Source organism: Athene cunicularia, assembly GCF_003259725.1.
Source record: "Athene cunicularia isolate RWA chromosome 1 unlocalized genomic scaffold, athCun1 chr1_part1, whole genome shotgun sequence".
In the NCBI taxonomy this organism is placed as follows: Eukaryota; Metazoa; Chordata; class Aves; order Strigiformes; family Strigidae; genus Athene; species Athene cunicularia.
The window spans coordinates 113,339,110-113,353,908 of record NW_020799091.1 but is presented as its reverse complement, the minus strand read 5'-3'; positions in this window follow the sequence as shown (position 1 = coordinate 113,353,908).

The window sequence follows — 14,799 nt, the reverse complement described above, 5'->3', positions numbered from 1 at the left end:
TTGAGTCCATTGATTCCATTTTTATTGCTCAAAACTGCTACAGTTCATAAAATGCAGTTTTACAGGCTATTAGTCCGTAATGTGGGTTATGTCCTTTGGAGACTTATGTTAAAGATAAATGGAGTAGTTCAGAAAGATCTATATTGCAGTTCTGTGAAGAGGGTTCAAGAATTATTTAAGAAGTGCTTTTTACTGTGTTCCAAAAGGAAATGGTTTGGAGGGGAGAAGTTAGCTTCAGCTTCAAAGACAGAAAAGGAAATCAGAAATGGATGTCAGTTTGTCATTCAGCAAGTGGCTTAAATTCCTTGGAGGTGAGGAAAATATTTTGCTGTAACATTACTGATTTGAAAGGTTTTTTTTAATTGTTCTTGATAGAAAAAATAGTATTTGCATTAGTGGTACACACTAAGATTGTTTAGCCTTCATCAAGTGGCTCTGTTGACTAACTGGAACACAGGATTGGGAAAGACCTCTTACCACAAGCAAATGCCTCCTATGATGCTGTATAGAAAAAAATTATTAGTTTTCATCTTAAATCTAGTTAAGTGATGTTCTCTCATTGCTGCTGTTGGAAGGTTGTTCTGAATTTCAGTGTTATGAAATTAAAATGCATTTATAAAGCACATTTATTAGTGGTTGGTGCTTATTCATTTATGCTTGTGCTGGCGTTGTCCCAAAGCTTAAGAACATCTTTCCATTCTCAGTTTTTGTCCAGCTACACTGTTGGAGGAGGAGTCATATCTCTTCTTTTGGGTTTTGGTATGCTGTTTTCATGCTCATTCAAGAGATTTCTGATCACTATGACAGACACAGTTACCTTCACTTCTACTTTATCCTGTTTTAATTTATTCTTTCTTGAATGAAGGTGGCCAGATCATGTGCAGCTTTGCTGGTGAGATCTTACTTTATGCAATAGTAGTATTTTTATTAGAAATACCTGACACGTTCTGTGATAGCATTTGTCTCCTTCATTCCCATGTGGTTGATTGGTCCTTGGTTGGCTTGTCATCAGCTAGTATGTGCACACCTTATTTTCTCTGTCTGCTGTTAGGCTCCCACTTCATAAAAGAAATTCTCGTTGGCTCCCTTTGGGTTGTGTAATGATTTCGTATATTTCTTTCTTTATTATCCCAGATATGAAGAATCATTCCTTCTCCCCCCATAGTGTTACAGGCTTCAGTTGTGTTAACAATGCTTCCCAAATTTCCCATGAAAAAAATACCATTAGAACAAGCCTACTTTGGCCAAGGACATTACTTAAATAAGTCTCATGACTAATCTTTGAGGAATTGCACAACGAATTGCACAGTTAAATACAGTCTGTCTCAAAAGCATACATTTTATGCACTTCCTCACCTCTTTTGCTGTCTATTTAAAGCAGCTAAAAACTCTTTTACAACTTGTTTCAGTTTCCTAACCCAGCTTTCTTTCTGACATTTATGCAGCAAATTGTATATGATAAGCCAGAATGTTCACTACAAGTACGGTGTTGCCACAGAAATAGTGATTTAATATCTTAACTAAAAACCCACAAATAATATATCATAATTTTTGTAGATTCAAAACACTTTTCAGTTTGTGTAATTCTGAAATAAGGCTGAAAGAAGTACTGCATTCTCAAAGTCAAATTGAATGAAATTACCCTCAAATTCAGTTGTAATTTTACCTTAATGCATTATAATTCAGATGTCAGATTTTTCTTCCATAATTTGATTCTGCTTGGCTATTAGGACTGCTCAGTACTTACTCTGTTTTATTGCTCTTAGACGAAATAAATTAAGCTGTATAGCAATATAAAAGATAATATTCATTGTTATAAATTTGGCATTTACAAGAATGAAACATCTTAAATTCCTCCTTCATCTGTTTTAAATTAAGTATGAGATTTAAATCACTTGTTCTGTTTGAGAGCAAGCACTGGAAATGAAGGGACTGTGGACAATCAAAAAAAGCACACTGAGATTCTGATCAAGGCATTCATTATTGTTGGTGGGAAACAATGTTAAACAATAATTGATTGAATTTATGTAGAGAAACCTGCCATGAGGTAGTATTATAGTCATAGTCTTAGAATGATTTTGAACAGGTGGGAAAGTGGGAGTAGCAAGCGCAGTATTTCAAATTGCTCAGGTATGGTGATAGCTAACTCTTATAAGAAAAGAGGCCTTAGATCAATGTGGGTTTATGAAATGTGTAATAAATATGTATTCAATTTTAGATATTACCTCCATTTACAGTTGCTTTTTTAACTAGGGATGTAATTGTGTAATTAATTTTCACCCTAAAATATTTCCTTTTAACACTGATTCTCTCTGTCTCATTCCTTATTTAATTGTCATTATAATCTCACTAATCCCTATTATGGGTAGGAAAAAAATACATGCTAGTAAAAAATAATGTTTGGCCTGAAACTGTTCTTAGATTCAACAGTCTTAATTTAATGTGTGCTAGCTCTATGAAGGAGATTGTTTACTCCAGAATAACACTATCATTATTGAAAATGAAACCTTGTTTCCTGCAGACAGACTTCTATCATGCAGTGTGAAAAGAGAAGACAGATTCCGTTGTCTTAGTTTTAGTATGTCCTGTAAATTGCCACATTTTGAAAGACTTAGGATTTTAGGATTTAGGATTTTAGACATATCAGTTACTGATGATGTGTTTCTGATTCTAGATACAATTCTGGTGGCAAGTTCCTTCCTTCCTTCCTAGCTGCCAGTCAGAGAGGGACCTGGGGGTGCTGATTGACAGCCGGCTGAACAGGAGCCAGCAGTGTGCCCAGAGGCCAAGAAGGCCAATGGCATCCTGGCTTGTGTCGAAGGGATCTTGCCCCGGTACTTGGCATTGGTGAGGCCGCACCTCGATTCCTGTGTTCAGTTTTGGGCCCCTCACTCCAAAAAGGACATTGAGTTACTGGAACATGTCCAGAGAAGGGCTATAAAGCTGGTCAAGGCTCTGGAGCACAGGTTGTACGGGGAGCGGCTGAGGGAACTGGGGGTGTTTAGTCTGGAGAAGAGGAGGCTGAGGGGAGACCTCATCGCCCTCTACAGCTACTGGAAAGGAAGCTGCAGAGAGCTGGGTTTGAGCCTCTTTAGCCTAGTAGAAAGCAACAGGACAAGAGGGAATGGCCTCAAGTTGTGACAGGGAAAGTTCAGACTGGATATTAGGAAGCATTTCTTTCCAGAAGGGGTTGTTGGGCGTTGGAACGGGCTGCCCAGGGAGGTGGTGGAGTCCCCATCCCTGGAGGTGTTCAAGAGTAGGGTCAATTTAGAGCTTAAGGATATGCTGTAGGTGGGAACTGTGCTAGGAGAACGGTTGGACTAGATGATCTCCAGGGTCCTTTCCAACCTAGAGGATTCTGTGATTCTGTGAAAATAATCATAGGGCTGAAACACCTCTCATGAAGAAAGGCTGAGAGAGTTTTGCTGTTCATCCTGGAGAAGAGAAGGCTCCGGGGAGACCGTATTGCAGCTTTTCACTGTGTAAAGGGAGCTTGTAAGAGAGATGAAGAAAGTCTTTTTACCAGGGCCTGTAGTGACAGGACAAGGGGTAATTGTTTTTAAACTGAAAGAGGATAAATTTAGGTTGGATGTAAGGAAGAAATTATTTCCTATGAGGGTGGTGAGACAGTGGCAGAGGTTTCCCAGAGCAGCTGTGGCTGCCCCCTCCCTGGCAGTGTTCCAGGCCAGGCTGAACGGGGCTTTGAGCAACCTGGGCTAGTGGAAGGTGTCCCTGCCCATGGCAGGGGGGTGGGACTAGATGGTCTTTAAGGTTTCTTCTAACCCAAACCATTTTATAGTTCTATAATAACGTGATATACTGGACAGCCTTCCCAGACTAATTGAGCATTTTGAAAGAATTGTAGTCTTGAGATAGGAGCAAATAATAGTTTTTAAAGTATTCCCTATTTTTCCTTTAATAAAGTAATTCATCTCCATAGTCGTGGTGTTGTTTTTCTGCTTCTTACATTTTCTGGGCTCAAACATTTCAAACAGAATGGTAAAAGAGGAAAATAAAATTTTGAAAAATGGTATAAAGCAAATTTTAATTCAAACATTCCCTTTGCAATAATAATTCATATATTAAGATTCCTGTATTCTGCAGTAAGAGTGTGGATGTAGTATTATACAGTCTATATTTGGCATTGCCTTCAAAGTCCCTTGGCAGTGATCCAGCCATCCTCAGTGACATTCCTCTTGCATCACTGGTTTGTATAACAGGCACTTAAGTCTCAAGTAGCCCTTCCAAGTGGTGCTTTGAACTAAGCAAGTCACCGAGTGCTACTGCATTTCCAGCAGTAGTGATGCAATGCTGTACCTGCCAAATCATCCTGCCCAAGATGTGTTCATTTCAGGTCAGTGGAAGTCTCACAAATGCTTTCTGCCTTCATGTGTGTTACACATGACAACCCCTTGTTACCAAAAAGACTATTTTCAGTCATATCAGAAGTGACTGCTCTAACTTTACACTGTTTTAGCAGGAAATTGTGGTTTTTGGTTGTTGGTTTTTTTTTTTTTATTATTATTTTTTAAAAAGTATTAGTACTATGCTGTTAGGTTCCAACATTCTTTTTTCTTCTGCTGACATTTAAAGAGCTGTGGACTGGGAAGAGATGTATTGAAAAATACTCCCTGCATCATATCCCAGTTGCCTCTTGCATTCTAGAAAATTTGAAAAAAATCCCAAGATAATATGGAAAAGCAGTCTTTTTACTTTCTATTCTTGATGTGAAATAAGAAAAAAAGTTTGTTTTCTGCAATTAGATTATCATATATTCACAAAATGAAAAAAAAAAAAGTGTAACTATATACGGTTGAATATGAGACCAGTTATTCAACAGACCAGGCATAACAGTTTATTATATGAATAATGGCATTCTCAGATCTATTTTATGCTCTTTGGTTATCTTTGAAATTTTAATGTCTATGCTTTAAAAGTATATCATTCAAAGCTCAAAGACTGTATATAGTAGAGGTGAGTACTCCTCTGTGCTATTGCAATCTTTTAAAGCAATTTGGGTTTTGGTTAGATCATTAAAATTTACTTCCTGTCAAGTAAATGACAGGATGTTGTATATTTATTTGTTGATAAGGTTAAGAGTATTGCAAACCTGATTATTTTGTAAAAACAATTGAGCCCTCATGCTGATGTTCCACTGTAGGTAGAGACCAAGACTTTCAAAGTTACCAATTATTAGCATGTACTTTAGCTTGACAGCCTGACCTAGTACCTGTAAAATGTTCATGCTGTGAAAGCTTGGTGCTTGACACCATAAATTATAAATGAAGAGCTAGTAGGAAAAGTGACAGACTCAGTCAGAGACTTACAAAGCTGAAAAACATTAAACTGACTGGCTGTGTGGATGTTTAATCAAAGGAGATAAGAAACATTTTATCATCATGAATATAAACCTAGGGTATCTCTGGGAATATTTGTCATGAGTAGAACAACTGTTCTAATAAGTTGCATTTACTCTGGTACCTTTTTGAGGCTCTTAATTAAAAAAATGAAAACAATATAATCAAATGTTAACATGTTTTCTGAGATGTCTTTGTGTTCCTTCCTGGGAGGTTTTTTTCACATGAGTTCTGTGAAACTCTGCACATCACGGTCACTTTCAAGACTATAGCAATAAGGCCAACTGTATTAAATATTTCACTTCTAAAGGAGATAACTTATCAAGCAGATGAGATGCCACTTCTGGAAGCAAAGGAGAAAAACTCATCATTTTGCTTGAGATCATCGACACCTTTGAAAATCATGACTGCTTCTGCTTTGATATGCCCAAAACTTGTGGATCTACTTATGACTTGCCTTAACTTCTGACAGCTAAAATAATTACTAACCACATCACCTCTAACACGAAGGAAAAATACAGATGTAGGCTTGATAGCTCTCCCTTATCCTTTGTTTGTCACTTGCTTTCTTAGGTCATTAGGGAGATCAGGGAGCATCTCCTTTTATTTGAGTATGAAATACTGACTTCATCCTGGTTATATGGTATTGGCATAGATCTCTAATGGGTAATAATAATAATAATGTCCTGTCACTTGTGGAGGCTCATTTATATGACCTGTGGATAAATTCTGGGCAGTAGTTCAGACTGCAACAATGCAACAGATGGGGATTGAACAGCTATACTTTTCCACCCTCTGTACCACTTCATACAGACATGGTTAGCTTTATTGTTAGCTTGGGAAGGCAGGGTAGTGAAGATCTGCAATTTATGGGCTAATATGAACCTTCTGCTTTCTGTATTGTAGCCTTTCTGCCTACAAAATAGGAATGACCTCATTTCATTTTATGATGTAAAAATATGGACTGAATGTAGGTAAACTCTTACTTAGCTGCCTAGAGTTAAGAAGTTATGCTGAACTACAGAAGTAGTAGAAGACAGAGAGGGTGTAATGAAGAGACTTTGGCTTTAGCAGAAGTGTCTGTGCCACTGCAGAAGTGCCTGCCTTTGTGTTTCATGACTGGTTCCAGGTCTGATTTTCCTGTGTATCAGTTTGAGACTCCTGATTCTTGCTCTCAGCCTGCCTGAAGCTTTGCAGTTCTGCCAGCTTTGCAGCTCTGACTAGATCTGGGAGAACATGCACCCTCAGGGGCCCTGCCAAAAAGACAGAACTGGTCCCTTGCCTTAGTTCTTGAGCTAGACATCCTCAAACAGCTCTTCATGGGGCTGTGCTGCCAGTCAAGCACGAACTCTCTTTAGTTGCTTCAGCCTTTGTACCTCTCCTAACATCTGTCTGTTCTGTTCCTCGGAGTCACCAAACAGCTAATTTTTCATAATGGTTATTAAGTAAATACTCGAGTAAGCAGTGGCCATCTGTCTTCCCAGTCCCCATTTATCACTCTATCAGCTGATCTCTTCAAAACTTACTTCTTTAAATGGACTGTTGTGGAAAAGGTCAGTATTGATTCTGATTCTCCCTCCACTTGAAAAGAAAAATGTGACCAGGTTGCAGGGTACCTCTGTCAACCTCCCCAGCTATGCATGGGGCAAAGCCAACAAACCTTTGCAATACCATTTCATACTTTATTAATAGAGAGGCTAGGTCTTTGGATTAGTGCAGTCCAAGAAAGAATGGGTGCTTAGAGTGAGTTTGATTATGCCCATGAACTCCTGTGAGAAGTTTCTACCCCTCTTGAAGAGAAGTCCCAAGAAATGCAGAGTATAGGAGTAATAGCTATGGAATTATTAACTTCATAATTAGTCTGACTGACAGTTATATATAGCTGTTATTATACTTTTCAACAGCTTTGGTATGGTTTTTTTTTTTTTCACTTATGGATGTTGTCATATAAACTTTTTGTTCATTTTATCACCACTCAAAAAAAAATAGTAAAAGATATAAAAACAAATCCTTGTAAGAATGCAAACAGAAGAGGTTAACAGCAAAGTGGAGAATATTACATCTATCCTAGCATCATGACTACACAGTCATCAAGTCCCAGGCTAATGGGATTGACTTACACACACAAGTCATTTGTACTTCACTGGGGCAAGGAAAGATAAATCCATTTGTCTGAATTTCACTTGTTTCTAATTTTCGTAATGAAGATATACTCAGGTTAATAAACAGACCTGACAAAACTGTCAGGTATTCATGTTCATTTAGAAAAATCTGCCCAATAATCTTCTGTTGACATGAACATGATGGGTGAATTGAATATCAGTTATTTTTTTCAAGACAGAATGAAAATTATTACATAGGGCAGCTGGGCTTCTATCACAATTTTGTGACTCCTACTTTTATCAAGCTTAGCTCTTGACGTTCTTGTATCTCATGCATGAAACCAAAAGCTCAGGAAAATAATACAGCTATGTGACATAAACCAGCTCTGATATTATTTTCTGGACCTGTGAACATCTTTAATTTATCTCACTTTATTTTCACAGTAATCCCTGCTGGAAAAAGAGTATCTTAGAAATGAAAGCTGAGTCAGTGGTTAAGAACACAGTTTCCCTGGCATCTAAACCCCCTTTTTTCTCATCTCATTGTTTGTGAGGAGTCCATTAAAATAGATCAGTCTACTTCTACCTACCAGGACTTACTCTTCAGTTCTGTGTTCCCTGTCTGTCTTGCAGGGCTGATATTGCAGTGCTCAGCCCCTTCTGATGCTTACAGATGTAGGAATCTGTAGGATCTGGCTGATCCGTGTATTTGTGAACCTCCTTCTGTCTTACTTCCCTGTTTGGAAGTGCAGTGTTTAATGAAATCACTTAGAAATCACTTTGACACTGCTCCTGGGGAAAAATCTGTGCTATAGCTTAGGAGAGGTAGGATAATACCTATTTGTTCTTGATTCCATAGTTACCTGAGGAAAAAACAGGGGTTCATCTGTTTCTGAGGTAAACCCATTTCTTGTAGTGTGAATATGCTTTCTTTTTACCTCAGTAATTTAATTTTTTCTTGTGCTTGTGATTAAGAGTCACATTGCAGAAGGAAGCCTTATGTTATACCTTAAAATACATGTTTACAGTTGTCTTAGGGCAAAACAACCTGCTAAGTGGCAGAATATGTAGTTAAGATCTATCTGTGTACAATTTGGGATTGTAACTGTTATCCCAGAAATATTTCAGTGCAGAAATTGTCATGTATTTCTGCATTGACAGATACATTTTCTATGTTCTTGGTTTGATTGGTGCCACTTGAATGTATCAGGTTGATTCCCACAGCTCTGCTTGGTATTCATGAAATGAAACATGGAACCTGCATTGCTGGGAAAGACCGTATCTTTTACTGACTGGTGTTACATTCCTGTGACTGATAAATTGTTTTAATTACTCCTCTTTCTTTGGAATATTTATCTCTATTATGGACAGGGATTAAAGTTGTGTCATAAGGCAGCACTTTGATATTGAAAAAAGAAAGTAAATGTGTTACCCTATTAGAATAACCATTTAACGACTTCTGTTGTTCATAAGTTGCTTTGGAGAGATGTTCACCATCAGAGTGGTCATATATGCATGTGCAGAAAAAACATCAGAACATGGACAGTTGTACTGGTATGAAGGTAGGAGAATCTCTAGTTACACTCCACAAGGAGCTCCTGTTGTAGGTCACCATGCAGGGAGTCTTTTCTCAGTTCTGTTTAAAACAGCAGTGAAGGTCCTTTATCTTTCCTTCATTCACCTGATTATTCCTTTTTGTACACCAGAGAAATAAGTTTCACAAGATGGTTTGTACAGAAAGCTGCTACAGAGATTTCATAACTGGGCTTAAATAATTGTAAAGACTACCAGTCAGCCAAATAGTCTCTATTTTAATTGTCTAAACAAGAAAAACTCATTTAAATGAAAGCATCTAGACATAATTGACTGATTTTCAGAATTAATCTGTAGTTTCTCTTTGTTTGGGTTTTGTTTTGTTTCTTTTTACAGTATTTTAACACAATTCTAAGTAATTTTAATGCTATTAAAAACAGGCTACAAAAACAATTGAAAAAAACAGAACATAAAATTTTACTATTATGTCTTTTGGGTGCAAGGATTCATGTTTCCTGAGAATAAGTCTGTCCATCTCAGTTTTTTATCTGACTATGTCTTAAGCTTCAACTTTGTATTTGAATATGTCCAGTATTTCAAATATTTTCTGATTTTAATATTTAAAAATTGTAAGTATCAATCATGTAATTGAAAGTAGAGGTGTGATGAGATATAGGTATATTCAATGGGCTGTTTACAGGTTATAAATTGTAAATTATAATAATTGCTTATCAGAGAATTTTGATAGGTATTTAAAGTATTGCAATTGCTTATTTAGCATTAAAGTGCTATTAGGAAGAAAAATGCTGCTATTAAAATAAGAAATGTTTATGGCTGGATATCTTAAACCCTCAGGTTAACTTAAAGCTTGTCAGCCTGTAGCCACAGACTTGTCACATTTTTTTAAATCCACTGTCCTGCTTTCAGAAAGGTAGGTGTTAACAGTACTAAAACTAAGCCACAGTAAATGCAATAGGCAACTAGCTGACTATATTTTCTAATTATGGTCTTTTTATTATTGAAATAACACATAAGGACTGGTGTCTAGCCCTGAATATGAAAGTCAAAGGCTTTCTCCAGAAGGACAGACTTTTACGACCATCCTTCAAAATTTATGGTCATAATTTCAACTGTCATTTCTAGGTAAAGAAAATTTAGACATGAATTAGAACAATTACAGAGTCTTAGAAGATATTGGTAAAAGACAAATACCTTAATCCCTTGGTGTTGTAGAAGTCATAAAATTAATTAGGCTTACTTGTAGAATTTTGAGTGTCAAGGTTTGCTGGGTTTGATTCAGATTTAACTTTTATTATAGCGATTTTGGAGGTGCTGAGACACACATTGGATTATTTGTTTAGAGTGTGAGCTTTTCTTCATCAGACTGTAGTGACATGCCTTGTTATTTGGAAATAATTATAAAACTGCATTTTTGTTCATGCAAATGTAAGTTAGGTGGATGTTCCTATAACTCCCTGTTCCACAGATATAATTATATATGGTGTTGATTACTTGTTCTTCTAAAGTATTGTGATGATACAGTTGGAGATCAATTACATAGTATAAATAATGGAATATAAAAATCCAAATGGTTTGTGAAGCAATGGCTTATTTCTTCCTTCTACCTTCATAAACTCTGATTGCTGAAAAGGATGTGGAGTTGACAAAATAAATAGTTGGCAAATGAATTGCAAACAGAAAGGAACATGTAAGCTTGCAAAAGTGGTATGTAATGACTTGCAGAAGTAATATGTAAAGTCTTATCCACTTAAATGTTCAAATGAAATACCATATCATTCCAAGGTTCCATTAGTTGCTACTTCCATTTCACTAGCTTCAGGGGCTTGACAGTATATGGAATAATGGTACTGAAAATACAGCTGAAATCAGTTGCCTCTGCTTCCATCAGTTCTCTCAGTAGGTACAAGAATTACTCTTTCATTTTAAATAATTAGATAAATTAGATCTCTCAGTGTGGTGTCTTATGATTTTAGGTAGCAAGAACAAAGTACTACATTTGGTTTACTTATCTTGCTTATTTACATGGTACAGTTGCATAAAAAACCATGCATTTTATACTCTACATTCAATAAAGTCTTCCACCAAAAAAGCACAAGAAGAGAATAAACTGGAGCTTCATCTCACTTTTTCTATTTAACACTTAATCCAGTGAGGTTGCTCTGATGTAACTGAGGCGTCTGCAATGGTTGCCAATGCCTAATAATAATACAACATGAGAATAAAGGCATTCGTGTTGATTTTTCAAGTGAGAATGGAAGAAGGGCAGTGTGCAAAAGGATAATGTAAAACTGAAGGTTTTGGTATGAAAATGTTGGCTTAACATTCCGGTGAGAGATGGAGCAGTAGGATTACAGCAGCTTTCCACTCTCAGGAGAACGTGCATGTTTGCACGTAAGGTACAGGAAGGATAATTATATTGGCTCTGAAATAGCAGGAGCACTATAGAAGTGTAGGAAAGCATAAAATGATATAGCAAAGAGCATAAATTTTAATTTCATTTTAAAAATGCTCTTGCTAAGAAATAGATGATAAGGTTTTCTCTGAAAAAAGGTTGAATCAAAAAGGTGGGTAGAAGCATTTTATGCAAAAGAACTGCTGTTTGTTTTAATCTTGTTAGTTCAGAGCCACAGGAATTGAAATGATATCTATCCAGGTAGTAGTAGGGAATAGTAAGACTGAAACAGATAACTGAATTGAATTGGAAAATAGGGTAAGTTATTCCTTAAGCATCTGTATGTAATGTATGGAAAGAAAAATGGTCCTGTGGGGGAATCAGTTTTGTAAGATGCTCACTGGAGACCTCGTGTAACTGGGAGTAAAACACCGTACCAATTTAGAGACAGTCAGTTATCCAACATAAAATATATTGCAGACAGTCTAATAATGTTGCAAAATTCGTAGGACTGAGAGGGTGAATTTATCATAAATAAGATGTTGGGTTTTTTACATGGAAAATTCTTCTGGCCAGTTCTCATTGATTAGAGGAGAATTCTAATCGTGTGTTTGTGTGAAAATGCAAATGTGAAAACAAAAAAGATGAAAGTGGAAATTATTTTTTAAATTTCTTGACTGGAAAATCATTGATCAATAAAAAGAAGCCAGTTTTAGATAACAGCTTAACCTACATTAGAGGTAATGTGACAGCAGAAACTAGAATTACAAACACTTGTAATTATTAATGGAAAAGAGAGTGTACATGTGGAGATAAACACATGTTAGTAAATATGAAGTGTGGAAAATTGAAAATAGAACCTAAGTGTGTTAGGTAAAAGCTAAAGTATCACAACAGTCAGGGCAATGGGACTTTATTGTATTATGAATAAAAATGTTTCTCTGAATGGTATTGAACTATTTTTAGAAAGATGAAGAAAAATAAGGTGTTCAGAATTGGGAAAATTAGAAATTAGTAATTTATTCACACAACATGAAGAATATGAAATACTTCCCAGCTGGCATAAATAGTTCTCTTCCAAGAGTCCTGAAAGAATTGGCTGAGGAGATCTCTGGGCTACTGATGGTAAATTTAATGAGTTCGGGGACTCAGGGAGTTCAAGAATATTGGAAGAGCTTAGGTGTTAGAGTACTGGTTTGAAAAGAAAAGGGAAGCACCATTAACCAGGTAACTAGATTTTTATAAAAATCACAGCCTTGGAGAGGATTGGAGGTGTCATTTAGCCCCCCCATCTGCCCCAAGGCAACATGAGATTATGCAGAAACCAGGTCTGACAGTGTTTAAGGTGTTTTAAACACCTCCTATAGTGGAGATTCCCCAGCTTCCCAATTAGTCACAAGTATCCCTCTTCTTTACAACTGTAAGGATACTAAGGATTTTCCTGAAGTCTAACATAAAACTCTTTTTACTGTCATTTAAATACCTTCTTCCTTTTTGGCCATTAACATAGAGAACAGATTATCCTCTTCTGCCTTAAACAGCCTTGTACACACTGGAAGATTGTTAGTGGATAGTCCTAATTTAACCTCCAAGGTAAATGACTCTGGTGCACTCAGACCTTCCACATCACAGTCTTTCTAGGGATCTTACTGTTCCCGATGCTCTCCTATGGTGTCTTTGTAACTGATACAGGTATTTTTTGAAGTAAGGCTCTAAAAACCAGGCACAGCACTGACACTGAAGGTTTAGAAATGCTGAAGAGAGGGTAAGGATTACTCTATATATTTTTCTGGCTATAATCCTGTTTATCTCAGTCAAACAGCATTGTCAATACTTTGTTTACTATATGATTTGCTATGACTCCCATATACTTTCCTGGCAGAATTTCTATCTAGACAGGTGCTCCTCATCCTTTATTACTGCAGCTCATTAATCTTGCCTAAACCAGATAGTTGCTGCATGCAAAATAATGGAAATGCTGGAAAATGATTCAATTGATACATATACAATGAATGCCAGTTTATTTGTTTTATGGAAAACAGGCCTGGTCAAAAACCCCAAGCATTTAAATAATTTTTCCCAGTTGATTACACGTTAATTGCCAAAGGTAACTTGCATACTGCATATCTCCCTCTTCTTTCTGTATTCCTCAAGCAGACATGCTGCAGAGATATATTTAGATTTTGTATGACAAAATACCACAAAGTGTTCCAACAGTGAAAAGCTTACTAATTTTTTAGTAAATGGATTTTAAATAGCTGAGGTCTAAGAAACCTTAAAGTAGTTTTTAGTAACTGTTAAATCACAAAATTTAAGGTATTCCTTATACACCATGTGAAATTCTAACTGGTCAAGATTTTCATTAGTAACAGAAATAAATATAAAATCAATAGCTGCAAAAGATAGTAAGTAAAAAAAAAGAAAGACAGACATGAAACAGCCTTTATCACTTAGCAAAGGTCAGCCCTTAAAAGTAAAACTTGTTTTAATATAAACAAATAGTTCTTTATACATTCAAGAACAGAAATGCAACCCGAACTGAAAAATAATCATTAAAAGGAATGATTCTGTAAAGGACAGTGATCTTGATAGACTAATAACTGCCTATGAGTGCAATTCTGCAGTGAAAAATAGGCGAATGTGACCTTAGATATGGAAACAGGATATAAAAATAGTCAGGGTTCTTTATCTCAGTATATATTGTTAGAAGGAATGATTTCAGAATACTGCAGGTGATCCTGTTTTTAAAAACAAAAAAGGCCATAAAACCTGAAAAAAAAAGTGCAGACACTTTAGAAGAGAGCAACAGCTCTCTTGAGGCCTGGAAGTGAGAGAGTTTAGAAGCTCAGTGTGTTTGTCTTATAAATATAAACTGATTGCAGTCAATAAGTAAGTTCTCAGAGAAGAAAAAAAATGTGCCACTTTTGCCTGGTTTTGGGCATTTCTGGGTATCTGATACGAAAACCTTCCATCTTCTATTTGGGCATCTTTTTACCTAGTACGTACAAGAGATTCCACATGCAGGACATCCGTAGCTCAGAGTGCATGGCATGAGTTTGCTGCCTAAAGCCGCAGAGCAGACACTATAGGCCAAATGTGCTGCCAGGCTGGGCAGCACATGTGTCCCGCTCCCAGTGCAGGCACCTGGTGAGCCTGCCCGCCCATCAGGTGTCACCAACATGGGATGTGTTGGAGTGAGCTGGCCTGCAATCTTGCCAACTTGTTTTCTTCTGAGTTTCGGCACTTTTTCCTGTTTTTTTTTTTTCCGCTCTGGTATTTTTCTGCAACTCCCTGTGTTACTGGTATTGTCTTAAGAAATTAATGTCTGTTGATCATTCTCTTTTCCTTGCAAATCTGTGGCTTACCCGCTATAGAGGTAACAGTAAAATAGTCC